The sequence below is a fragment of the Ambystoma mexicanum genome, chromosome 4q, assembly GCF_040938575.1.
Source record: "Ambystoma mexicanum isolate Mex_15411 chromosome 4q, UKY_AmexF1_1, whole genome shotgun sequence".
NCBI lineage: Eukaryota > Metazoa > Chordata > Amphibia > Caudata > Ambystomatidae > Ambystoma > Ambystoma mexicanum.
Window position 1 is genome coordinate 506198685 of NC_090928.1, and position 26296 is coordinate 506224980.

The window sequence follows — 26296 nt, forward strand, 5'->3', positions numbered from 1 at the left end:
CCCCCAAAAGGGACTCGATCTCAAGTAGATCCCCTTGGATGGCTCCGGTTTTGGCCAGCTGATCAGCTAGGTAATTTCCAGTTTTGTCTGGCCCCTCTACTTTAGAATGACCCTTAGTCTTTTTCCAGTAGATGGTCATCCCATTCGAGGTGACCAGATCATCAACATGAATTAATTTCCCATGTTTCAAGGGTTTATTATTAGCACATAACATGCCTCTGGTTTTCCAATTAACCAGGTGCTCCACGAACCCGTTCCGTACATAATCCAAATCTGTTATTATGACCAGTTTGTGGAGTTGATGTTGGACAGCAGTGAGGATGGCTTGATGCACAGGAGATTACTTTATTGACCTTGTCATGCTTTTGATATAATACTGCAGTCAAGCATGTATTAGAGAACCCTGTCTCCAAGAAGAACTCCTTGCTTCTGACAGGGTAAGCTAGGCAAGGCTCTTGTGAGAGGCTTCTTTTGAGTTGTCTTACTGCCTCGGCTTGTTCGGGACCCCATTCCCACTTGACCACTCCTTCAAAAGATGAATCAGGGGTTTTGTGATCTCTGTGTAGTGTGGGATGTTTTTACCCATGCATACAAGCACTACCATAAAACTGTGCAGTACTGGCATGGAAAACATCATGATGGCCAGAACTCCCCATAGAGTGCACAGGGAAAACATGAAGAATAGGGTGCCACCCATTTTTGCCTATGTTGTGAGCACAGGAGGGCACTGCCTAAAACCACCATTGGGCTACACACACAGGTGCCTGAAACTATTGGGAATGGCAATGCTGATTGCCAAAAAAGCAACTCAGAACTGTGGGGAATTCATTTTCTTAATCCCAAAAATGGTTGCATTACCAGTACTCACCACTATCAGAAAGCCGGCGTTTTAAAACCACCAGACCTTTGTGTAAAACTGAACAAATGAAACAAAACCAGACCAAGGAAAGACTTGCTAAGAGTTGGATACAATGTAAAACTATATTCTGAAATGACTTGAAGGAAGTAATTATTTAATGTATATGTAAAAATTGTAAGTGATTTAAACTGGGAACTAAAAGTGACATTTAGCTGAAACCTGGCTTAATGAAACTGGATTCTGCCTGACAACTACCCCCGACAGGACTTGAAACCTGCTCAGCCACTCTTCCCCTTGCCAAAAGGAGTTGTCACCTCTCTGATTAGATTAGGGGTGGAGCAGCTGGGGACTACAGGGAGTTGAACAAAGGCCTGTCCTGGACTCAGGCAAATGTTATATTGTGTGCGTCGTAAAATATCTTCCTCTTGGGAGAAACTGGGGGGCAGCTGTGCCTCTGTGAACAAGCTGGCTTGGGGGAAGTGGATAAACCAGTTATTCCACCCTGTGATGTGGGAAGCCACACCTCTTTTTGACCAGAGCATAATTTTAAAAAGATAGATAACTCATAGTGCGGACTTGTCAGAATTATATAAGTAATATCATTATTTTTGTAATTTTTCGGTGCACATTTTAAGAGGCGTTAGGACCCTGTGGTGTATTCTGGGGGGTTGCTAGCGGAAAATAGGGTCTCACTCCAAATGTATGCATGTTAAAAATCTGACACTTTATCATCTGTACCCCATATCCCTGGTGCACATTTGTGTAAAATCTGGAAAAGTTTAGAGGTCGTTATCTGGATGAAAAGGGGAGAATTCTGTCATCAGTGGACACGACATCGTACAAAGACAGGGATCGGATGGTTTGGTGCTACAGAAAATATGTTAACTGAACCTATAATATTAGAAAAATGGTACATAGATAAATGTGTATTTGGGTCAGAAATAGATTTGTGTGCAATCTGACAAGGGGAGGTTCCTCTGACCATAAAACCTACAGCATCACTCTGACTCACATTTCCTTCCCCCAATCAAGGGAGAGAGGAGGAATTGGCCAATGATAAGTGAGAGGGGCAGGTTTAGTTATGACCAACGCACACACCCACTTTCCAAAACACATAAAAAGAGACTGCTGGGACAGGTGGGGACATTCAATTCCATTTGCTGCGGAGCATGCTGACCGACGACTTCACATCCAGAGATCCAGACTTCAAATCCATCAATCTCCAGAACCTGTAGCAGAAATTAACTCCAGAATTTGTGGCAGAGAGGACTGAATCCACCAGCTGAATCTCTTCAGCAGGCCTCAAAACTAACAAAACTATTCAACAGCCGGGCGAGCTGTCTGAAGTTTTGCCGAGAATTTTTGCAAGAACCTGTAGCAGTACCCAGAAAGCAGTGTTACATCCAGAATCCAGAGAGGCTAGACCAGCAGAGCAGAGCTGACCCAGATGCTGTGAGCAGAACCGGTGCCTGACTGACCCGCCGAGCAGACAGAACCGCAGCCGGACGTGTTGACCAGATCCGTGACGAGGCCTAGTTCAAATGTATATTGTGAGTACCTAGCAGAACTGTGCAGAACCAATCTCTTAGTTAAAATAATCTAATCCAAACTATTTTAACCTAAGTAGAACTGCCTCCTAGAAATCGTATCATCTGTCATTTTTAAAGCTGCACAACTGTCACCTGTCAATTCTGCAGCTGCAAGCTGTCACCTGTCATTTTGAGTTTTACTTTAAATCCGAAAACTACCTTTATTAAATCAACCGTATCTCTGGAACCGTCAAAATAGCAGTACCATTCTTTCTTTTGTTAAAATCCGTTGCAACTTGGTAATAACTCATAGAGCATTGCTAAAGTGAGCCTGAACTAATACCAACACGCATCTCCCACTCACCCTGAATCTCTAGAAGGAATTAAAATCAGTTGGCACATTTTTCCATCCATTGCCATCACATTTAAAAAGCATTTTGGGCATGTGTTTCAAACTCCTACCTGTTTCCTCTAAGCTTGCTGGGGGGTAACTGAATTTAGTATTGTATTTGATTGCATTCCTGAGAACTGTGTGCTCCTCTTTCCATCTCCTTCCATTTCTTACATTGCATAGGGGAGGGGGGTGAATTGCCAGAGAAAAAGTGATTATCTTATCTTTTGCTAAAATCATATCAAGTATTTCTGTGCTGCATTTTATTCCTCATTGCTTTTCCCTTGAAATCATAAAAGTATTTTTGCTACTTTATCCATCCTATACTAACTCCTCATTGATTGTAAAGAAGTGTGCTAGTGCCAGATTACCCATTGTTGATCAACATCATATGTCTAAGTGTACTATCAGATATTAATTTATTATAAAGTGTGATATATATATATTGTTTAAATTCTCAAATAAACATTTTAATTTGCAAAACAAACATACTTCTTGGCTCAGTGGGGTCAGGGGGATTGATTCTAAGAGGGGGGTGTTATACAAGGGTGGTCATCCAGAGTACTTAACTAGACATAAAAATACATTAATAAGGGTTTTCATCAGCATCCCAGACTAGGCATTGACTTGGCTGTAGTGTTGATTGAATATCGCTTACAGTAGCCCTCAATGAACTTTCTACTGTAATTAGTCAGTCCAAGGAGGTTCCTTAGTTCCCGCAGAGTTGTGGGGTCTTTTAATTTCTGGAGTGCTTCCACTTTCTTTTCCTGGGGACAGAGACCCTGAGGAGTAATCTCATTCCCCAAGAATGTACACGAATTCTACACCACTGTGCCTTTTGAAAGTAAAGTTTTGCTCCGTCGGCCCTCAACTGTGTCAGAACATAACGGATCTCCGATATGTGTTCCTCGACAGTTGAGCTTTTGATGAGAACATCATCTACATAGGCCAGGTTACCCCTCTCACCCAGGTCGGACATGGCCTTATGTAGAAAAATGTTGAACTCATTGCCGGAGTTGATGTATCCGAAGGGAGTCCGGGTCCATGTGTACTGCTGCCCCCCAAAGGTAAAGGCCAGCTTGTATTGGTCCTCCCTACTGACAGGTACAGTCCAGTATCCATTTGTCAGGTCTATTGCAGTGAATACTTGTGATCCCTGGATCTGGGTCAGCCCTTGGTCAATGTAGCGAAGAGGCCATCGGGAAGTATGGACCCGTTTGTTGAGCTCACTAAGGTCAGCGCAGAGTCTCCACTGGCCGTTCGGCTTCAATATCCCCAGCACCAGATTATTGAAGGTGCTGTGGACTGGACGGATTATCCCACGGGACTCATAGTTCTTAATTATTTCAGTAAGGGACTTCATTGATGCGAGAGGCAAGTGATGTTACTTAACAAACACTGGAGTCATGCCAGGGTCCGTGGGAATTATTGTTGTGTGGATTTTGGTGCGACCACAGTCATATGAGTGCAAAGAGATCTTGAAAATCCAAGAAAACTTGTTTCAATTTTTGCTTCTGCTCCAGAGTCTCACATGCATCAGCTAGGTTGACTCTCTCTTCAACCATCTGCCTGAATCCTGGAAAGTCTTCTGGTTTTGCTATCTCAGCAGTCTCCTCTAGCTGGGTGGAGAAGTCCCTGGTCAAAGTGCTGATTTGGACTGGTGGCTTCAGGTGGGGGAGGCAGCCGTCATGGACCTGGAAAATCACCTCATCCCTCCTGAAGTCACAGGTCACATCTTCCTTGCCACAAGGGCAGGAAGTATACACCAGGAAGTTCCCCCCATGCCGGGTAAACTTCCTGTCTGGTGTTGTGTTGTCATCACTTTCACTGTCAAAACAGTCCTAACAGTTAATTTCCTAAATCAATGGAAAAATGTCGCTCATCAACCGCCATTCCAATAATGGTGCCTGCAGCTAGAGTGATACTCTTTAAGTCGCTGTTATCCACCTCTATTGGAATGGTGTCATGTTCTATATTGACTAGTGATGTTGGGTTTACCCCCAACCCTTACTGTTGGAGAGAAGCATTTAGATGAATATAGGCATCAGGGTTTTTCAATGTCTGTCCTCTTTTAACTTTCACTTCCAGGGAGAATTGTCGGGTCCTTTCTGGGATGGTGACTTCCTCTGCAGTCTGAATTTCAACTGCATAAGGCAGCAGTTGAGCTGACCTAAATGCTTTCTCTGGGTCATCAAAGCCCATGGGATTATCCGCTAATCGGGACCAAGCTTTGAAGTTTATTAGGTCCAAACAAATGGCAAAGCGATTGAGAATATCACTGCCTAAGTAAAAGGTGGCAGTGACGTCTCCCATGACCCAACAATTATGGACTATGCTCCTGTTGCCTATGGAGATTTTGAGCATACACCTGAGCATACACCTGCTTGGCAGGAGATGTTTGGAATTGGGTGTTTCCAGACCCATTTCCCCTTTGTCTATCAGTTTGAATGTGGGAATGGCTGGATCTTTTGGGAGTTGGCGGAACATGGCTTCGCTGATGAAGCTCTTACCGTTGTTCACACACACTCGGGCAAGAACTGAATTGGGATGAACAACTGCTCTCCAATTTGCTGAATATCAGCCAGACTCTGAGCTGATTTCTCATCTTTCTGGACTATAGGAGTGGGAATGTCTGATTGTGGATTGGTAAAGAATTTCAAATTGTTTCCTTATGGTGTGGAATGCCACCTTAAACTGGAAGGATGGTTGATTTTCAGAAATAGAGAGGACCCCCCATCACCAGTCTGTTGTCCTACTGCTATTACTGTCACATCTGGAATTTGGTTGTTCTGGAAGTGAGATTCTACTTGGTCAGATTTTTGTTCGACCATGTGGCCGGTGCCATTTAAACTAACATGGTTGACACTCTGTTCTAACTTTATTGGTCGGCTAGTCTGGGTCCAGAGGACCTTGTTTACGCAATCTATTAGGGGTGACTCCTTCGCAGGAGGTCATCCCTAGTAAACAAGGGGAGCCCTCTGGAGTCACAACTTTGACCGGGTGCTTCACCTTGTGTCGCCCAATTTTAATGTCCAAATCCGCAGTCCCCTCGACGGGAATTTCCTTCCCGTCAAAGTTCTGAAGTTGTCCAGGAAGAGAGGTGAGAGGAATTTGGTAATTCTCCCCCCCCTTCCTGAATTCAGTTCATCAATGGCCTTTTTGGACTTGGGATCCAGTGTCCACCAATGCCAAAATTGTACCCTGCCCCTGTACTTGAACCGGGGCATAGTATCTTCCCTCCTTCTCCGCATTGGGGCACAGATAATGCAAATTTTTGGACAACTGGTGGGTTAGTTCTTTAGTTAGTTAGTTAGTTCTTTAGTTTTGGACATTGAGAGAGAAGATATTTGGGCAGAATTCTGTGGGGAGTCTTGGGAATTTGAAAGAAAAAGGTGGCAACTAGAAATCGTAGAGGTTTTGAGTTCCCCTGGTTCTGGTTCTGGGCCGCCCCACCCTTTTTGGAGGCAGTCAGCAGGATGGGTTTGAACCAGGGGATTTTTATGATGTTGGTCCTGGGGTTGGATGATGGGTGGCGCTAGCTCAGTCCCCACATCTCCCCAGTTGGATTTGAATCCTTTGGGACCCATTGCTCTTTGGGAGGAGTGCCCCCATCTCTGAAGGAGAAGATCCTTTTCCCAGGATCATCTGAGGATCCCTCTCCTTCAAATTGGAAGACTCGTACCTCCTCCTCAAAATGGGTCTGTTTGGGTTCTTTGTTTCTCCTACCCCTGCCCCCCTCTGCTCCTTGGGTGGCAGACTTTCAGGGGCAGGAGATTTTGGTTCCAGTTCCTGGGTTTACAGGGGCTTTTAACAAATGGAGAAGGAAGCTTCCTCCCCCAATCTGTAAGTGGTTTCAACCCAGCCCTCCACCTAAATCAATGCCTAGTATGGGATGCCCAATGGAAACCCTTATTTATATATTTTTATGTCAAAAGTATTTTTATTTCTGGATGATGTACCCTTATATAACGCCCCTCTCTTTGAATCCCCCCGGTCTCATTGAACCAAGAAGAAGGTTTGTTTTGCAAATTAAAAGATTTATTTGATGAGTTGCACAATATATATATATCAAACTTTTATCAATATGAACAATATCTGAATATCAAACTTATGCATATTTATACAATGATCCGCAATGGGTAATATGACAATATCAACAATCTCTTTAATCAATTAGGAGTAGGAATAGGAAGAATAATGTAGCAGAGAATAACTTTGTATGGGTCAAGGAAATGCAATGATAGGAAAGAATGCAACACAGAAAGAAAACTTGAGATGAATTCAATTAAAGACAATGTGATCACTCTTTCCCCTGTCACTACTCACTCCCCCCAATATGCAATATGAAGAGATGGAATGAGGGCACACAGGTTTCAGGAATAACAATCAACAATTGCAGTTTCAATCCCGATTCCCCCAGCAAGCTTAGAGAGAGCAGTAATGATTTTAAAACAGGTCAATTGCTTTTAATTGTGGTTTGAAATTAATGGGAAAAATGCTAAAATGATTTTAATTCGCTAAATAGGATTCAGAACTAGTGAGAGTTGCTTTGGATTGGTTCAGGTATACGCTAGCAATGATTGTTGAATGATTAGCAAATGGAAAACGAAATTCAGAAGTTGAAAGCAAGAAATGGCTGTTTTTACATGTGGTGAAATTGAGCCAAATGCGATTACGGAAGAACTATAGGGAATTGGAATGCAGTTCTTAGTTCTTTGAAAGCTGATGATGTTAGCCTGAAAATGACATTTAAATCTTGTTCCTAGCATGTACGGTTGAGAAGTTACAGAGGTTTTAGTCAAGTCGATTTTTCTCAAAAAGAGGTCAAGATTTCAAAATGAAAGAAGCGCTGTTGAAGATTTGGAACAAAGATTTCTTAACACTAGGGAGTCTATGGAGCCGCACAACAGCACAGCTACCGATCCAGAGGTGCCTCCAGATGGTTTCTATCTGCCTGAAACGATTGCCTTTCTCCAGAAAATATATATTAGCGCCAAGATGATTATCACTACAATTATCACAGGATTATGTGGATGAGAGAAGGAGTCAGGATAGACAAAAGAGATTCAATAATACAGTCTGGATATGTTGGAATGGGTTGGATTGGGTTACTTAATACTAAGAGATGACTATGGACAGTTCTATGCTAAATACTCACTACTATGGCTTTGGAATGAGATGGGCCTGTCAAAGATTTGGACTGGACTTCGCTCGCCACCGGACTGGTCTCAGGCGCTAGGTTCTGCTCTCAGCAAGGCACTCTGGTCTGCACGGCCTCTTGGACTGGATCTGACGGGTTCTGGGTTACAGCTCTGCTGGACTGATCTGGATCTTGGGTTCTAGCAAGGTTCTTAGCCAGAAGTAGCAAAGCAGCTCAGCCAGGCTGTTGGATTAGTTGGGTTAGGCCACGTGGAAGTTTAGGGGTTAAAATCAGGTTGCAAGATTTTAAAGGCCCGCTGAGAAGGGTTCAGCTTTTTTGGATTGGGCCTCTTCTTCAGGATTCTGGAGTCTGGATATTGGTTCTGGAGTCTGGATCTTCCTTCAGAGTGCTTCGCCAGTCGATCAGTGATGGGTGAATCTGTGTGTCTGTGTGTCCTCAGCAGTCCCTATTTATCCATTTTCCAAAGGGGTGGGGAGGCTGATTATACTATGCCCAACTCTCTAAGAATCTGATAGGTTAGGGAATTCCCTCTCCCTGATTGGAGAAGGAACAGAGTGTCATGATGTGTCATTGTGATGCTGCCATTTGCAATCTAGGGAAGAACCTCCGTTTTGTTCCTAACCAGAAAATCTATTTTCCATGAACAACATATTTCCAATATACCCAACTTGTTAATATTACATATACACATCACAGATTAATTAAGGCACGTCTCTGTTCAAGTCCCATCTTCATAAGAGTTTTGGTTCCCAAATGACAATTTTTTGCGCTTTTGGTTGGTTTCTCAATGTTAAATCCATACACATTTTTCCCCATACATGCACATACCCTCTGGACATATTCCTATACATTTTCATATTTTTAACATAATCAGAACTGCTACAAAGTCCACATTTTGATAGTTCAGTCTCTGAACATCGCAAAATTTCCAGAGAAGTTTCTACTTGTGAGCAATCTTTTCATTTTAATGACCTCTAAATTCCATATTTTTTACCAGTTCAGCACAATTTGCTATAAGTCTTTTTCTCAAACATACAGTTAATTCAGTTTCAAATCCACATTTTCAGTCTGGCCCGCCTCCAAGGCTTGGCTGAGCCAGAGAATAACATGAGCTTGTTCCTGCCTGGGCTGGTTTCTGTCACACCCAAATTAGCATTTTCTTTCAGTTCAAGAAACCCATTGTCTCTTCCCAGAGCAGCAGAGAAAGTCTCCACCTCTTCTCATTAGCATTCCAATGCGATATCCTCTCCTTTTGGTGGGAAGGAACAGAGCGGTGTGTTCCCAGTGGGAAAAAACCTCTTTTAAGTTTTAGCTAAATCAGGTTACCTTATGGTCAGTTGTGACATTGTTCCTTGTGAAAAATTACAGTTACACATTTAAAATAAGCAACATATCTTCAATTCCAGTCTTTTTCAACAACATTTTTGACATATTTCTTTCAAGCAAGCATCTTTAAATGTGGATTTATAAAATATGTTTCTGCTAACATTGTGCTCAGGTGAATTCTTTATGTACAGTGATGTTTCACACCCAACAAGAAAGTTGGATCTCTTGTGATGTTTCAGAACCATGATTTGTGTACTTTTCACAGCCAAGGAAAAACAGATTTTTAAAGCAGCTCTGTGTTTCCCTTGCAATGATTTTGCTCTGTGGGTAGCCCAATGGTGGGTGTTGGCAGTGGTCTCCTGTGTTACCACTGACATAGGCAGAAGTGGATGGTGGCCTATTTTTCAGATTTTTCCTTCGCACTTCTGGGTAATTTTAGCATGCTTAATGCTTTCCCGCTGCCATTCTGATCTTCCTGATGCAAGCAGCGCACAGGAATGTTGCAGGGCCTGGACTAGTGGGGGAAAACATCCCACAATGGTCATGGGCATTCAGTGGTTGGGAAAATAAACAAACAACACCTTTGATCCTTGTGTCCCTCCTTATATTCCTATTCTGCCTATATGTATTCTAATGCAATTGTTTTGGTGTCTAGGTGGCACTGCCAACTAATGACCCTAACTAATACAGCAACAGGAGAAAATGTAGTAACACAGGCATTCGACGACAGGACTAGAAACCCTGATCGGTTCTCCAATACGTCTATCACAGTGTCCCTCAAACTCCTCTCAGACAGCACATATATCCACAGACAAAAACAATCCCCCACCTGCCTCACTTGGTGTTACAACAGCTCCATATGTTTTAAAATGTTGCTGAAACGTTGCATGGGGTTATTCAGCGGGAGATAAATGAAATGAAGAGCAGGAAAGATACAACACGGAATGTGGCTATCCCTTTGCCTAAACAGGGTGACATGGCTTCAGAAGGTAAAAAGGGGTTAGTGTAGGATGGTCAAACCAACAAGAATGATGTGCAAAAGTAGTTTTTTTCTCTGGGCCCTTACAAGGTTTCAATGTCTGCCCAAGCACGTTCGAAATCTCTGCTTAAGAGGAAAATAATGATCAAGACACTATGATGCCAGTTCCATTGAGAATGAGAAAAGAGATGGTGTTTTCCTACTGGCTAGGATTGTAAAAGCTTGTCCCACTTCCTAATGTGATATGATCACATCACTTTCTGGGGCCGAATCAGGTTGTAAAGATCTCTTCCAAAAGATCCTGAAAGCTATTTCAGGCCATTTGGTATAGCAGGAGAAGGAGGACTTGGCATTTAATCCAGGACCCCTGTGTGTTTGTCGGAGTCCTCAAGAATGTCAGACTCCCATCACCTGCCTCTAACCACGGTCCTCTTCTTTTCAGAGGGTAGGCCGTTAACATTTGGTTCAGAGAAGATCACAGAGAAGGAGGAATATGAGGCGGTGCAGCATGTAGTTTTCATAGAGAGCAGGAGTACTAAAATAAGGATGTCCCATTCTGCATTACTGTATTGGGCATCGAACCTCCATACCTATGTGTCAAAAGGCAATCTAGCTGAGCCACTTTACAGTTCAGTGAAATGCCACCCTCAAATGGAGTACAGGTGAATTAATGAAATGTGTTTATAGAGTTAGGGAATGTGATAAAATACTGAAGCTCCCCAGAAATCTAACAACATAAGCCCAGAAAGAAGCCATTCATTGGAACTGGGAAAATCCATCTATTTCCTCTTTGCTCAAATCCCAAAATGAGTCATTCTTTTTCTTTTAGTCTCGCTTTTAACCTCGCCCTCTGCCTCTTTCCTTTTTTCTGTCTTTCTACAATTTTGTTGCCCACAATATCCCTCATTTTCATTCTTTTTCTCTATTGTGCTCTGTCTTTCTGCCGACTCTAACTTTGTCACCCTTACTCTATGCCTCAATAGAAATATGTATTTATTTCTGTGTTCTCCATCTGTTGAATCCTGTTCTGCATCTCTGCTTTTTTCACTGTCTGTGTTGTCTCACCTGCTCAGTGTTTCTCTTTTATTCTGTATCTTTTTCCCTCTTTTCTTTCTATCTCTACCACTTTACCCCTCAATTGCTCTCTCTCTTACTGTGTTCAGCTCGCAATACATTTCTCCTGTCCTCTCTCTTGCATTCTCTTTCTCCTCTTCATTTCTGTCCCACTGCAGCTCTCCCATTAACTATCCCACTAGCTCTCTCATGCTCATCCAGCATTTTCTCTCTCTGTGTGAGGAATTTGACCATCTGCACAGTGGGTGTGCGCTCTCCTTCGGTGCTATTTTGAAATTGTACATGAAATTGAATGATGGTAGATCAACCTCTTGAAAATGTGTTTGGTCTAATCTGCACACATTTACACATTTTCCTATGCTTACTGCATGACATACACATAGACCTGTGTACTCTGGGTGGACAGAGCTTACAGGAGGAGTCCTCCCTTTCAAATTTAGTTGGAATGTGAGACCCAGGAGTACATCAAGGCATCTCAAAAGGGGAGGGCAAAACCTTCCTCCTGCCATGGCCAGCCTAATTAAATAACAAAGGCTCCATGGATCCACCCTATCCTTTGTTGGCTCTGCTGGTGGCAGTGACGCATGCTGATGAGAGTTAATTTAAGTAGGCCCATGAGAAGTCTGGTCCCAGGACTTGCAAAAGACAGGAAACCCCAAAACCTTTGATTTGCATCTCTGTCAACCTGAAGCCAGTTCCTGCCTCTTAGTATCAATGAAAGTGAGCTGTCATGTCTGGTGCATGTGTTCACAGAAGGCAACCCCTGCAGGGGGACCCCATTCAGAAGGTAGGAGTTTATGAGTTGATGGAGAGAGAAAGTCTGTACTCGCCACAATTTCAAGGGAGACCTGCATTTAATCAGGAACCACAGAGAGCTCAATTAACCAGAGAGACCCTTTGATCCACAACAGACAGGAAGATGGGTGAGACTTACTAGAACATGTTTTCACCCCTTTTACCTTTTCTGTTGCAAAGCACTCTGCTAATAACCTCCCTGTGGTGCATATCCTTGTCCTTTACTGTTTTTTATTGTGTGTTCTGTCGTGTTTCTTATGGCACCCATGGGTGTGGGTGCAACCCTGTGCCCCTAGTGTATGTTTTTGGGCACCTGTGTGTGGCACCCAGAGCAGGGTATGGGCTGATGGCAGCTCCGTGCTGAAGTGACTGGTGCCCTGATTGTCCTCCATTTTGGGATGCCCAGGCCCTGTCTTTGGAATCGGTAGATTCCTGATGGAGTCAAGATGGCCCCCGTGGCCTCTTGCCTTCCATCGCCTGTTACCTTGATCTTCCTGAAGTCCCGGGAAGCCCTGACTCTGTCCCTTCCCCCTGACTGGTGTTGGGTGGAAGTTCCATATATGGTGTTGTTGTGAAGTCCAGGCCAGACTGGCTGGAGCCTTCCCAGTGACTGTATGTTGTGGGTACACCCTGTGTGTGGGACCTGGGTGAAAGGAGTGTGGGACGAATATGCACTTCTTGTTTCAGATGTCTAGTTTCTGGTGTTTGACACAATGACTGAGACAGCCCTGCCCGAAACAGGTATAAATGCAGTGTGGAGTGTTGAATGGCTGGGTACTTGTCCCAATACACATAAATTGTTGTGAGTGTCTGGAGAGAAGTGAATGGCCTGAATGCACTATGCACCTGATTGGCTGACTGCCTTCATGAATGACCTTCTGATCAATTGGTTGCCTGAGTGTGACCCAGCAGAATGCATGGGAGATCAACTAGTATATCTGGGGGCCTCTCACTGCTAGAATTCGTGTTCAGAATCTGATGCCCACTACGAAGAGTAACTGGCGTAAAACTGAAGCTTAACCTTGAAGCACTGCTGGAAAAGAAGTCTTGCTGCTGCTCTACTTCGTCGATCTGAAAGTACGTCTCTTCTTCGCAGGACTTCAAATGCTCTGTCATTGCCGAGCACTGCTAGGAACGATGCTGCCACCTCCCCGTCGTCGTTCAATCCTTTTCCTCGTTGGATCTCAATGATCTGTGTCGCCTGCTTTAAAGGTAGCCGCTCAAGAAGGATCCGTCGACGACCCGACGACGAACTTTGCTATTCCAGGTAGACTGGGGTTGTAGAACTATTTTAGAAAGAACTAAGACTTCTAGAACAATATATGGACTGGGCTTGTGATATATCTTTACAGGTTGCCCAGGTGGGGGGATCTCCACACAGAACTGTGTCTAGGTAACGGAGTCAGTATTCTGCCAATTGTTCTAACCAACTGCTTTCCTCCTATGTCTATTGTTGGTTACCTCTATTAATTGATTTGTGTGACATTCATCCAGAGCACAGTTAATGCACTTTAATGAGATCTGATAGTAATTGTGGTACCACTTTAGAACTGTACATATTTGCCATTGTAGGTTCACTGAGCACAAAGTGAGTTACTGTGATAGTGTACATAACATTGAATATTAATTATATAAAGACTATGTTTTAACTAATACAGTGTGTGGACATTCCTTTGTGGGGGCTTGGGGACTACACTGTACTTAAGAACCAGCCTGTATCACCTCCTGAGAAGCTATGCCTTGATTGCCCGTCCATTGCTACCGTAATAGAGAATCTTGGCTGGGGTCCCCTGTGCCTCTTCTCTACCATATAGAGAGCAGAAGTACATACCCCCCCTTCAGTCTTTACACTGGTGGCAGCGGCGGGATGCTTATGGTTTTAAGAATCAGTGTATAACTGTGCCACTTACATAATATCTGCACTTTGTTAAATTGAGGTTTAGGTGTGTACAAGATAACTGCATTACAAGCAATGGAATCTATTGCAAATGGTAAATTGACTAGGATGAGCTTAGAGGCTCTCCAAAGTGCTTCTGAAGCCAGGGAGATAGACTTTGTGGATAAGTCTAGGGCTGAGCTGATAGCTGCCCTGGTGGACTACCATACTGATGGTGAAACTCTTGAAGCGGGGGATGCAACCAATGAGGACTCTGCCCCTGGGGTTGCTGCTGAATCTGATTCTGGGAATGCCACCATTCCTGCTGCCTCTGTTCCAAACCCCAGCACTGCTCTTCAAGGGGAAGCCCTGAAGATTGAACTTTTAAAATTGGAGCTTCAACGGGAACTGAGTTGAAGAAAGGAGGAGTTGGCACAGCAAGTGATACTCAAAGATGGGGACACTGAGCACCAAAGAATCCAGCTAGAGAAAGCTTGAGTGGAGACTTCAGCTAAACCAGTTGAGAGTGGCAGGTCCCCAGCCACCAAGTTTATGAAAGATTTGGTTGGTGTGTTTGTTGAGGGTTCAGATATCCTCCAATGGATTGAAGCATTTGAAATGGCTTGTGCAATTCATGATGTGGATAAGAGAGATTGGGCTAAGTGTTTGTTAAGCAGAGTGCCTCAGACTGGATATGACTGTATTCTGAAACTGAGTGTGGAAGAAAGGGGTCAGTATGAGTGCATGAAGTCTGCTTTGATTGCCAAGTTTGGCAAGACACCTACCCAATACCTTAAAAGGTTCAGGGATTTTAAGAAAAGAGAGTATGTGTCTTGGGTTGATTGGGTGAGTGCTGCACATATGAACATGATGGGGTGGATTGATGGATACAAGGTAAAAACTTTTGTTGAATTGTCTCACCTTTTGTTTTTTGAGCATTTTTCTGAAGCCTGTTCACCAGAGCTGCGTCAATATGTTGCTGACCGGAACATTTTGGATCCCATTAAGCTGGCTAGGTTGGCTGACATGCAGGGGTCAAGTCCTAAAAATTAAAGTGGGGGGACTCATCGACAAACGCAATGGGATATGATGTCGCCAGAAATTAGCATATCAAGGTGAATTGTGCACATATCATTGAATTTACTTTACATTACCACCCAAATTGCACAGGACGAATGAAATTTGCCTTTAATAAAATCAACACACACACACACAAAACCAAGACAGGATATTTTCTTCTAATAGTGTTTTTGAAAACGTTAAAAGGTGTGCATGTTTTCAACTCCAAGAACCAATACCAATGTTTTCCCTGGAACTTGCATTACTGAAATGGGACATTTCACCTTTAGTTCTTAATTTTTCATCATGTTATGTAGTGCAATGATCAAGTGTCTGGCCAGGAAACTTGACGATTGCGTTTGATCCCCGAGGTCAGCTTTAATTTATAAATTCAAAGAGGACATTCAATGTTTCTCATTTTAGCTGGGTGGGACTGAGTCCACCCTCTGAAAATAGTGGGTGGACTGTGTCCCCCCACGTGTACCCTCGACTTGAGCCCTGCTGACAAGTGGGTCTCCCACCGGGTGTCCCCTAAGGACTCCAGTGGGAAGGACAAGGACAAAGAAAAGGGGACCTCTCAGAAAGCTGATGAGTCCCACAAGCAATCACAGTCGGGAAAACTAAAACCTTCCTCTCCTAAGACCCAAAAATCTAGTGGGGATAAGTCATCTGTGGGTGGGAATAAGAGTAGTGGTCCACCTGCTGCAAAGCAGGCTCCCAGTGGTTCCAGTACGGTACCTTGCATTACTGGCATCTGTTGGTAATATGGTGCTCTGGATCACAAGAAGGGTGACTCCAAGTGTAAAGGTAAGGCACTTGGAGTACATGCTGTCAGCCCGAGCTACCCTTACCCCATGTCTGAGGTGGAGGCCACTGTCCTCCCCTCCTCAACAAGAATCATATTTGGTGCTCCTGTAGAGATTTCCTTAGTGTCCCTCGGGCCTGGGACCAGTATGCAGAAGTACTGGTCACTATCCCACAGAACACCCGTAGGTTTTTGAGAAGTGTCCTCTTGAATGGACAGCCTTCTACTGGTTTGAGAGACACTGGGGCAACCATGACAGTGGTGGACAGGACCCTGCTCAAGCCAGAGAACTATGTAGGTGCTCCTCTGAGAACCACCAGGTTAGCTGGTGGGCTTCCCAAATTATAACCTGTAGCCTAAGTCACACTCATGATTGGAGACAAGACAGCAAAGATTCCTGTCCTGCTTCAGGACAATGTCCCTGCTAACATTCTGCTAGGTAATGATCTAGTAGAGTTGGGGTTGATCTTGGATGGTCTTCCCAGGACTGCTGCTGCAGTCACTAGGTCACAGGTGACACAAGGTTGGGCTGTGAGTCAGGTACCTGGGCCAAAGGCGAGGCCTAGGGCAAGAAGATGGAAGAACAAGAAGGCCACCTCTGTGAAGGGGGCTCCTTCTCTTCCTGCTGTTCCTACTGCACCCATTGGGATCCATGCTCCGGATGGGCTGGGTCCAGTGGAAAACCCCAACTCAACTCCTGAGGGAGAAGAGACAGAAGACTCTCCTGTGGGAGAGGTTTTCAACCTGGAGGACCACCTCGACCTTCTATGCCTGTTGGCTGAAGGGGGACACTCCCGGGCGGACTTCTGCAAGGGACAGAGAGAGTGCCACTCTCTCGAGGGACTGTTGAAACAGGCCCTGTCCCAGGCACAAGGAGAAGTGCCTCGGATATTCTGGATTTATTGGGAGGGTGATCTCCTTGTTAGGAGACCACTAAGCCTGAACCTTGTGCATTCAAGAGGTTGGTAGTAACCCAGGTTTACAGGCCCTTCTTGATGCAGTTGGCGCATGAGGTGCCCTTAGCTGGTCATCTTGGGAACAATAAGACTAAGCAGAGGCTTTCTTCCCATTTCTACTGGCCTCAGCTGGGCGTAGAAGTGGAATCCCACAGCAGGACCTGCCCAACTTGTCAGTTATCTGGCAAGACTGGAGACAGTGTCATTGCCCCACTGAAGCCATTGTCAGTGATTGGCACATCGTTTGAGAGGGTGGGCATTGACATTGTCGGTCCCCTTGACCCTCCCACTTCAGGTGGACATCGGTTCATCCTGGTCTTAGTAGATCATGCCACCAGGTACCCTGAGGCTATACCCCTTCGGACTGTTACTGCCAAGGTGGTTGCCTGGGCTCTCCTGGGCATTTTCAACCATGTTTGATTCCCTAAGGAGGTTGTCTCAGACAGAGGATCCAACTTCATGTCTAGTTACATGAAAACCATGTGGAAAGAGTGCAGGGTAACCTACAAGTTTTCCACCTCACAAGGGCATGCTAGGCGCTTTGGAAGAGCCCCTAAGGAGGAAATGGGATCTCTTCCTGCCATGCCTGCAGTTCACTTACAGAGCAGTACCTCAAGAGGGTGTTGGTTTCAGCCCCTTTGAGTTAGTCTTTGGATATCCCATGATGGGGCCCCTTGCCTTGATCAGAGAAGGTTGGGAGGCCACCCCTCCAGGTCCCACCAAGCAAGTGGGGGACTATGTGTTAGGCCTCAGACGGAGGATGACACAGATGATGGTCAAGCGACAGCAAATCTCAAGTCCAGTCAGGAATTGAACAAGTACTGGCATGACCTTAAAGCCTTGCAACTGGATTGAACTCCGGGACAGGAAATCCTGGTGATGGAGCCTACCAGGCCTAGAGCTTTGGTGGACAAGTGGACTGGACCCTTCAGGATCATCTCCAAGATGGGTGAAGTCAATTATCTGGTTGACATGGGAATCCGAGGGGTAGCCCCATGTTAGCAGGCTCAAGCCTTTCCACAGGCGAGCAGAAGTCTCATGTCTCTTGCTAGCTTCAGAGCAAGAAGAGGATGAGAGTGAGTCCCTTCCTGATTTGATGCATAGCAACCCTCAGGATGGCTCAGTGGAGGGAGTACATCTCTCTCCAGATCTGATGACAGAGAAGCAGAAGCCCTGCAGGGCTTTCTCTGGCAGTATGCCTCTCTGTTCTCCCTGACACCAGGTCTTACACTTTGGTGTAGGCACAAAATTGACACTGGTGACAGAATGCCTGTTAAAAGCAGGTGCTACCGTATGTCAGATACCGTTAAGAACCACATTCAGGCTGCGGTCGCCAAGATGTTGGATCTGGGTGTTATTGAACCCTCAACCAGTGTCTGGTCCAGTCCCGTGGTCCTTGTCCCCAGAGCAAGTTCCCAAGCAGGCACCAAGGATTGGAGGTTCTGTGTGGACTACAGAGGAGTCATGCCATCACCAATACTGACGCACACCCATTGCCCAGGGCTGATGAGCTTGTGGACACCATAGGTGCTACCAAATTTGTGAGCACCTTTGACCTTACCTCAGGCTATTGGAAAATGGCTCTGACCGACCATGCCAAGGAAAAGAAGGTGTTCTCAACACCTGAGGGATTCTACCAGTTTATGGTCATGCCTTTTGGGTTGAAGAATGCCCCTGCCACCTTCCAGAGATTGGTCAATCATGCGCTCAGCGGGCTGGTGGCCTTTTGTGTGGCTTACTTAGACGACATTGCCGTCTACATTTTCACCTAGGAAGAGCATTTGACACATCTGGATAAGGTGTTGCAGGCCTTGAAAAGGGCTCACCTCACTATCAAGGCCACCAAGTGCCAGATAGCTCAGGGGAAAGTTACGTATCTTGGTCATGAGGTAGGAGGGGGTCAAATCTAACCTCTCCACATTAAAGTACAGGATGTACCTGACTGGGAGACTCCCACTACTCAAACCGAGGTAAGAGCCTTTTTGGGCCTCACTGGGTATTATCGCAATTTCATGGCGGACTATGGAACCATAGCTGCACCACTGACAGCTCTGACTTCACCCAAACAACCTAGGAAGGTTAATTGGACTGAAGACTGTCAGAGGGCCTTTAATGGCTTGAAAGAAAGTCTGTGTAGGGCACCTGTGTTGTGTGCGCCTGACTACAGCAAACCCTTTATCGTCCAGACAGATGCCTGCAACACCGGAATTGGAGCTGTCTTGTCCCAGTTAGATGACAAAGGGAGCGAACATCCAATCATCTTCATCAGTAGACAACTCAAGGGTAGAGAACATAGGTGGGCTACTGTTGAAAAGGAGTGTTTCAATATAGTTTGTAGCCTTAGGAATTTTAGGCCCTACCTTACAGGGTCTATCTTCAAGGTCCAAACAGATCATAAGCCCCTGAAGTGGCTTATGCAGATGAAGGTTGAGAACCCAAAACTGCTCCGGTGGTCCATTAGCCTGCAAGGGCTCGACTTCACCATAGAGCATAGACCAGAGAAGACTCACAATAATACAGATGGCCTTTCCAGAAGGTATGTTGACCGTCTGGATGAGGGTGTCTATCTCGTGGGATATTAGGCACCCTAACCTTAGTCTGGGGGTGCAGGGGTGACTGTGATGCTGGAAATGCATCGGAGGGACAGGGCCTCCATATCCATGTCCTTTACTGTTTTTTATCATGTGTTCTGTCGTGTTTTCCGCACAGGAGTTCATGTGAGACTCCTGGCAATGCAGCTCTCTTTTGATTTGGTGTACAGACCCATGGGATACCCTTATGGCACCCATGGGTGGGGGTGCAACCCTGTGCCCCTAGTGTATGATTTTGGGCACCTGTGTGTGGCTCCCAGAGCAGGGTACGGGCTGGTGGCAGCACCATGCTGAAGTGACTGGTGCCCTGAGCATCCTCCATTTTGGGATGCCCAGGCCCTGTCATTGGAATCGGTAGATTCCTGATTGAGACAATATGGCCCCTGTGGCCTCTTGCCTTCCATCACCTGTTACCTTGATGTTCCCGAAGTCCCGGTAAGCCCTGACTCTGTCCCTTCGTTCTGAGTGGCTGTTGGGTGGAAGTTCCATATGTGGTGTTGTTGTGAAGTCCAGGCCAGACTGGCTGGAGCCTTCCCAGTGACTGTATTTTGTGGGTACACACTGTGGGTGGGACCTGGGTGAATGGACTGTGTGACGAATATGCACTTCTTGTTGTGGATGTCTAGTTTCTGGTGTTTGACACAATGACTGAGACAGTGTGGAGTGCTGAATGACTGGGTACTTGTCCCAATACACATAACTTGTTGTGAGTGTCTGGAGGGAAGAGAATGGCCTGAATGCACTATGCACCTGATTGGTTGCCTGCCTGCATGAATGACCTTCTGACCGATTGGTTGCCTGAATGTGACCCAGCAGAATGAATGGGAGATCAACTAGTATATCTGAGGACCTCTAACTGCTAGAATTCGTGTTCATAAGGTGAAGTCCACTACGAAGAGTAACTGGAGTAAAACTGAAGCTTAACCTTGAAGTCCTGCTGGAAGAGAAGTGCATCGTGCACTGCTAATCTTTGCCAGTGCTCCCTGGTAGACAGACCTACGAAAGGCTGCCGACTGGAGACGAGGACCGCCGCGGAATCACAGGGAGAAGCGCCAGACACTGTTGTCCATCACCGTTGACGACCGCCGTCGCCGACCGGAACCACCTGCTCCCTTTGCCTAAGTAACATTTGATCCAAGGACGCTCTCGCCTGAACCGTCAACCTCTTTGTCTCACCGGAGAAAGTTGAGGCCGCCGACACGCCGAGGAACATCCACCGGTGGACTTCCCGCCACCTGAAGACCGCAGAGACGCCGACGACTCAATGCCCTTGCTGGGCCACAGTTCTTCAAACTCTTTGCGGTCCTGAACTATTGTCACCGAGGTGCCCCGCACGCCTCTTCCTCACAGGATGTCAATGCACTGTCATCGCCGAGCACCGCTAGGAACGAAGCTGCCACCTCCCCGTTGTCGTTCAACCCTTTTCCTCGTGGGATCTCGACGATCCGTGGCTCCTGCTTTAAAGGGAGCCGCTCAAGAAGGATCCGTCGATGACCCGACGACAAACTCTGCTATTCCTGGTACATTGGGGTTGTAGAAATATTTTAGAAGAAAATAAGACTTCTAGAACAATATATGAACTGGGCTTGTGATATAGCTTTACTTTACAGGTTGCCCAGGTGGGGGGAACTCCACACAGAACTGTGTCTAGGTAACGGGGCCAGTATTCTGCCAATTGTTCTAACCAACTGCCTTCCTCCTATGTCTATTGTTGGTTACCTCTATTAATTGATTTGTGTGACATTTAACCACAGTACAGTTGATGCACTTTAATGAGATCTGATAATAATTGTGGTACCACTTTAGAACTGTATATATTTGTCATTATAGATTCACTGAGCACAAAGTGAGTTATTGTGATAGTGTACATAACCTTAAATTACACGGCCCATGGTAGTGGCTGTGTAGTTATGGTTAAATTGCTAATCCCATAGGATGAACACTTTTGGGGCGGCTTATAAATTCACTCTCCCTGGACGAATCGTCACCAAAGTTATAGGGGGGGTTCCAATAATGTTCCCATAGACTGAATGGGGAAACAACTTTGTTCATGCCTACAGCCCAAACCGCTGGACGGATTTTCACCAAATGTGCTGCGGACACACTTCCCTGTTCGCGCCGTGGACAGGACACCAATTGGTTAATCGGCTTTCGTCAGGCCCGCGGACATGCAACGTGTTCGCTGATTGGATGGTGAAGAGTGTGAAGTGCGTCAGATTTTTGGAAATGCCCGCCATCTTGGATTTTCAGACATCTGCTGGTGTCTGTGAACATCACGGTAAAAACATATTAAAAAACACAACATTGCACTTTTCAAATTTATCAAATAATCTCTGGGGAGGTGAGGGGTGATGAGGGTGGGCTGGGATATGGTTGTGAGAAGCAAAAAAACAGTTGTTTTTTGCCGTGAAAGTCTGCTAACAGTTCGGATGTTCGCCAACAGTCCTGAAATGTTTGCAGACACCTCAGCATTACAGGGTTGGTGAAATGCAGTTCTTGAATGGCTTATAACTTTGGTGCCACTTAATAGAATGGCATGACATTTTGCATGTACATTTCTGACCTGATTCCGAATGAATTTACACATTTTGGTGGGATCCTGTCATGAGGGGGCAAAATTAGAGGGGGGTCTGAAAATAATGTAATGGCTTAGAAATGAGGTGCCATTTGACGAATCTACACTTCATTTGGCAAATTGATAATCGATCTAGATATCAATGTTTTTGCTATTTTTGGTGGGATTCTGTCAAGAGGGAGCAAAATTAAAGGGGGGTCCCAGAATATTGTAAAGGCTTATAAATGTGGTTCCATTTGACAAATCTACACTTAAGGTTTGCAAAAAGATTATAGATCTAGATATAAATGTTTTCATAAAGTCTGAATGGATTTTGTCAAGTGGGTGCTAGGTTATATGACGATTGTATGTGCATACATTTGACACTTTTGAAAAAATAAAACATGGGTGGATTTCCAGCAAACTTGCGTAAGGAGCATTGGCAAGGACCTACAAGCATGGTTTTGGAAATGTGCCAGTGTTTTATTTTTTAACAAGTGTCATAATGTAGCTACAAAAAATAGCGTTATATCTTTAGTGACTGAGGGGTAGCCTGCGGCCATGGGCAGTGGCCAGATTGTCTGGGTCATGGAATAGGTCATGATCTGGACAATCTGGCTACTGGCCATGACCACACGGGACAAAATATAGGAATAAATTGGCCATTTCCATCTTGTACTGGCTTTGTGGTAAAGTTATTCGAAATTAGGATAGATTTGAAAGGGAAGAAAAATGTGCGCGTGGTAATATGGTCATAGGGTTCTCTTTTTGCCTTCTGCAGGCTGCCATGGAAAGCGAAGAGGGGCCATGTATGGAACCCCTTTCCATGGTGGCCATCTTGGAAAAGGATTATCATCTTTTTTAGCACCCCAGGTTCCCGCTTTGGGAACCTATGCTGCTAATGGCCTTCATCCCCCATTTCTGGGGCTGGAATGGGGGGATAATGGTCCAGAGACCTTGTTATCCAACCTCGCTTTGCTTGGGCTGATAACTTGGGCTGCTGGGCCGGTATCCACCGTTCCAGTCCCTGGAACGCAGGATGAACGCCCCTATATTCCAATTAGCATAACACAAAATGCAAATGGAAATGTTGGAAAATCTTATTGAGTCTATGTACTTTACTGAGAAATATAAAGTAGATGCAGTCTATATGTTTTTTTAGTTCTATTTTTTAACTGTGAAAGTTGGTTCCTAAAAGAACATTGTTTTTGGATGTATTTTTTTGGCAGGAGACCTAAGAACGAAAGGTGGGGAGGGAAATGAGGGAAGATGAACCAAACACTAATATGGAGGGGTAGGTGGACAAGGGAAAATGTTGTGCATGTGTTATTTCTATGTTATGGGGCTATGAAGTCAGATGTTCGTAGACGTCTACGGATGCAAAACTAGTTGAAATAGTTGCAAAACGTGTATAGAAGTGTTAGAAATTATTCCAGAAGGTCGGAAATGGCAGAGTTTTAAGGTGACACTTTGTAAATGGGACACAAAAATTGCTATATTGGGTAAGCATGATATTAGTATGTTGTAGGAAAATGGCATGCACTGGTAAAAACCCATTAAATTCACTGAAAAACATTGGTTAAAGGGGCCTTATGGTCAAGTTGCACTACTAAAAACCTGTGAAATTCAATGAAAAAACCTTTTTTAAAGGGATGTTATGGTTAAATTGCACTAATAAAAACATATGAAATTCAATGAAAAACTTTGTTAAAGGGACGTTATGGTTTCAAGTAAAACCGAAAACCCCCAGAAATTCACCAGCAGAGATCTTATCGTGAAGTGCGGATGGGTTCTCTGACAAGTCATCATGTCGAGCGCTAGCATATGGTCATGTGGCACTGTCTGGAAGGTCCGCTATGAAGTCAGATGTTCGTAGACGTCTACGGATGCAAAACTAGTTGAAATAGTTGCAAAAAGTGTATAGAAGTGTTAAAAATAATTCCAGAAGGAGGGAAATGGCAGAGATTTAAGGGGACGCTTTGTAAATTGCACACAAATATTGCTATATTGGGTAAGTATGATATTAGTAAGTTGTAGGAAAATAGCATGCAATGGTAAAAAGCCATGAAATTCACAAAAACCTATGAAATTCAATGAAAAAAACTTTGTTAAAGGGACGTTATGGTTAAGTTGCACTAATAAAAACCTTTGAAATTGACTGAAAAAAACGTTGTTAAGGGGATGTTATGGTTAAGTTCGACTAATAAAAACCTATGAAACTCAAAGAAAAAACTTTGTTAAAGGAGCTTTATGGTTTCAAGTAAAACCAACAAAAAAAAGAAATTCGACAGTTATGGTAAGCTAAACAACCATAACTCGTGCCACCACCGTGCACTGCTAATACTAACACCCAGTACATCACAAATGTCATTGATGACATCACTGATGACATCACATATCGGGGCCACTTGTTTCTGTTCTTGACATATATAGGCCAGGTGGTTTTGTTCACTGGCAGTCAGAATAATAAAATTGAAAAAGGTGCTATACATCTAGACGTTAACCTTTTCATATGTTCTTTAAGTAATTTCCTTAGGGTTTGGTCTCCGCTCATGGTGCACATACATGGGGAAAGGAGCAGGCCTCAAGCACACAATTCATTTGTATACATAAAGATAAACTTTAATGTCATTAACATTTTCTGACGATGCAGTTTCTTTTTTCCTTACTTTAGTTTCCCTGTATGTGCCTCTGATTTGTATGCATTATGGTTCTTCATATGTATTGTTTGTACCAGCACAAGTGTTGTAAGTCTTGACTTGTTAGCTAGTTATTACATGTTTAACATTACTCAAAACTCTGATAAGGTAGCATTCATTATTGTACTATCCAAAATGACAAGATTATAAATAGTATACTTCTATGGTGCATGTGGCTGTCATTGCCTGTTTATATATGATTAGGTTTCTGTATTAACAACAACACTCCAATACAATGATATTAGATAAGTACATTCTTTAATAGATTAAGTAGTTCATGATAGGTCTCCCGATCACCCCTGACCTCTTGTTACCAACAATATAAACACAACTCATTGTAGGGACTTTTCATCAAACTTAATTTCACATGTGATGTCATCAGTGATGTCATCAATGACATTTGTGATGTCATCTTTGATGTTCTGGGTGTTAGTCTTAGCAGTGCACGGTGGTGGCGTGAGTTATGGTTGTTTAGCTTAATTTCTGGGGGTTTTCGGTTTTACTTGAAACCATAACGTCCCTTTAATTAATTTCATAGGCTTTTATTAGTCCAACTTAACCATAACGTCACTTTAACAAAGTTTTTTCAGTGGATATTAAATATATAAAGACTGTGTTTTAACTAATACAGTGTGTGGACATTCCTTTGTGGGGGCTTGGGGACTACACTGTACTTAGGAACCAGCCTACATCACCTCCTGAGAAGCTAGGCCTTGATTGCTCGTCCATTGCTACCGTAATAGAGAATCTTGGCTGGGGTCCTCTGTGCCTCTCCTCTAGCATACAGAGAGCAGAAGTACAGAACCCCTCTCCAGTCTTTGCACTCCCGCATAACAGAAGATAGTTTGTTTGAGACCTAGGATTTGTTCATTAAGGTAGGCCTAGCCTACACCAATTACTGGGGCCCATTTGTCTTGAAAAAAGGGTCGAGCCCCTCTTTTGGCAGATGATCTGAAGACTTTGTAAGAGTAACAAGAAGAACTCATTTGGACCCTGACTAAAAATACAGTCTGCCTTAAAGCTTCCACCAGTGAAGAAAGACCAGGAACTCCAAGAGGGAAGCAAGATCCCTCCCATAAACATCTCCCAGGGAACAGAGGGAGATACTGAATCCACAGGACCCTACAGCAGCTCCAGAACCGGTACCATGCCAGCACACAGCTTGCCCTGTTAGGCTCTGCAAGCAAGCTTTATAGGTAGGAACTGCCAGAGAGTCTCTGAACCAAACCAAGGACCAGGCCGTTGCCTGCAACACTCTCCTCAGCTCTGGGCCGTCCACCTTAAAGTACAACACAAGCCCAGCGAAGAAGCTAGGAGGAGTGCACCGACAAGCATCAACCAGCGTCCACGTTAAAGGACATTTTCGGGGCAGTCGAGCCCCTCGAGCTGTAACAGACTTCAACGCTGACTGTTATCAAGCCACAGTCGCTCACGCTGTCTGAAACTGCTCGACCAGTGCTTCATACCTGGAACCAGCACTGAGACAACGATTCCTGACACTGAGCCGCCGTTTAGGCCAGCCCGCAGCCGTCTGTCCAGCCTTGTGCGCCAAACTGCCTGCCGACTGAAACCCGCAGCTGTCTCCCATCTTGAACTTTGTCATAAAATTAAAAGAAACGCAGAAGCTCTCTGTAAGAGTCTG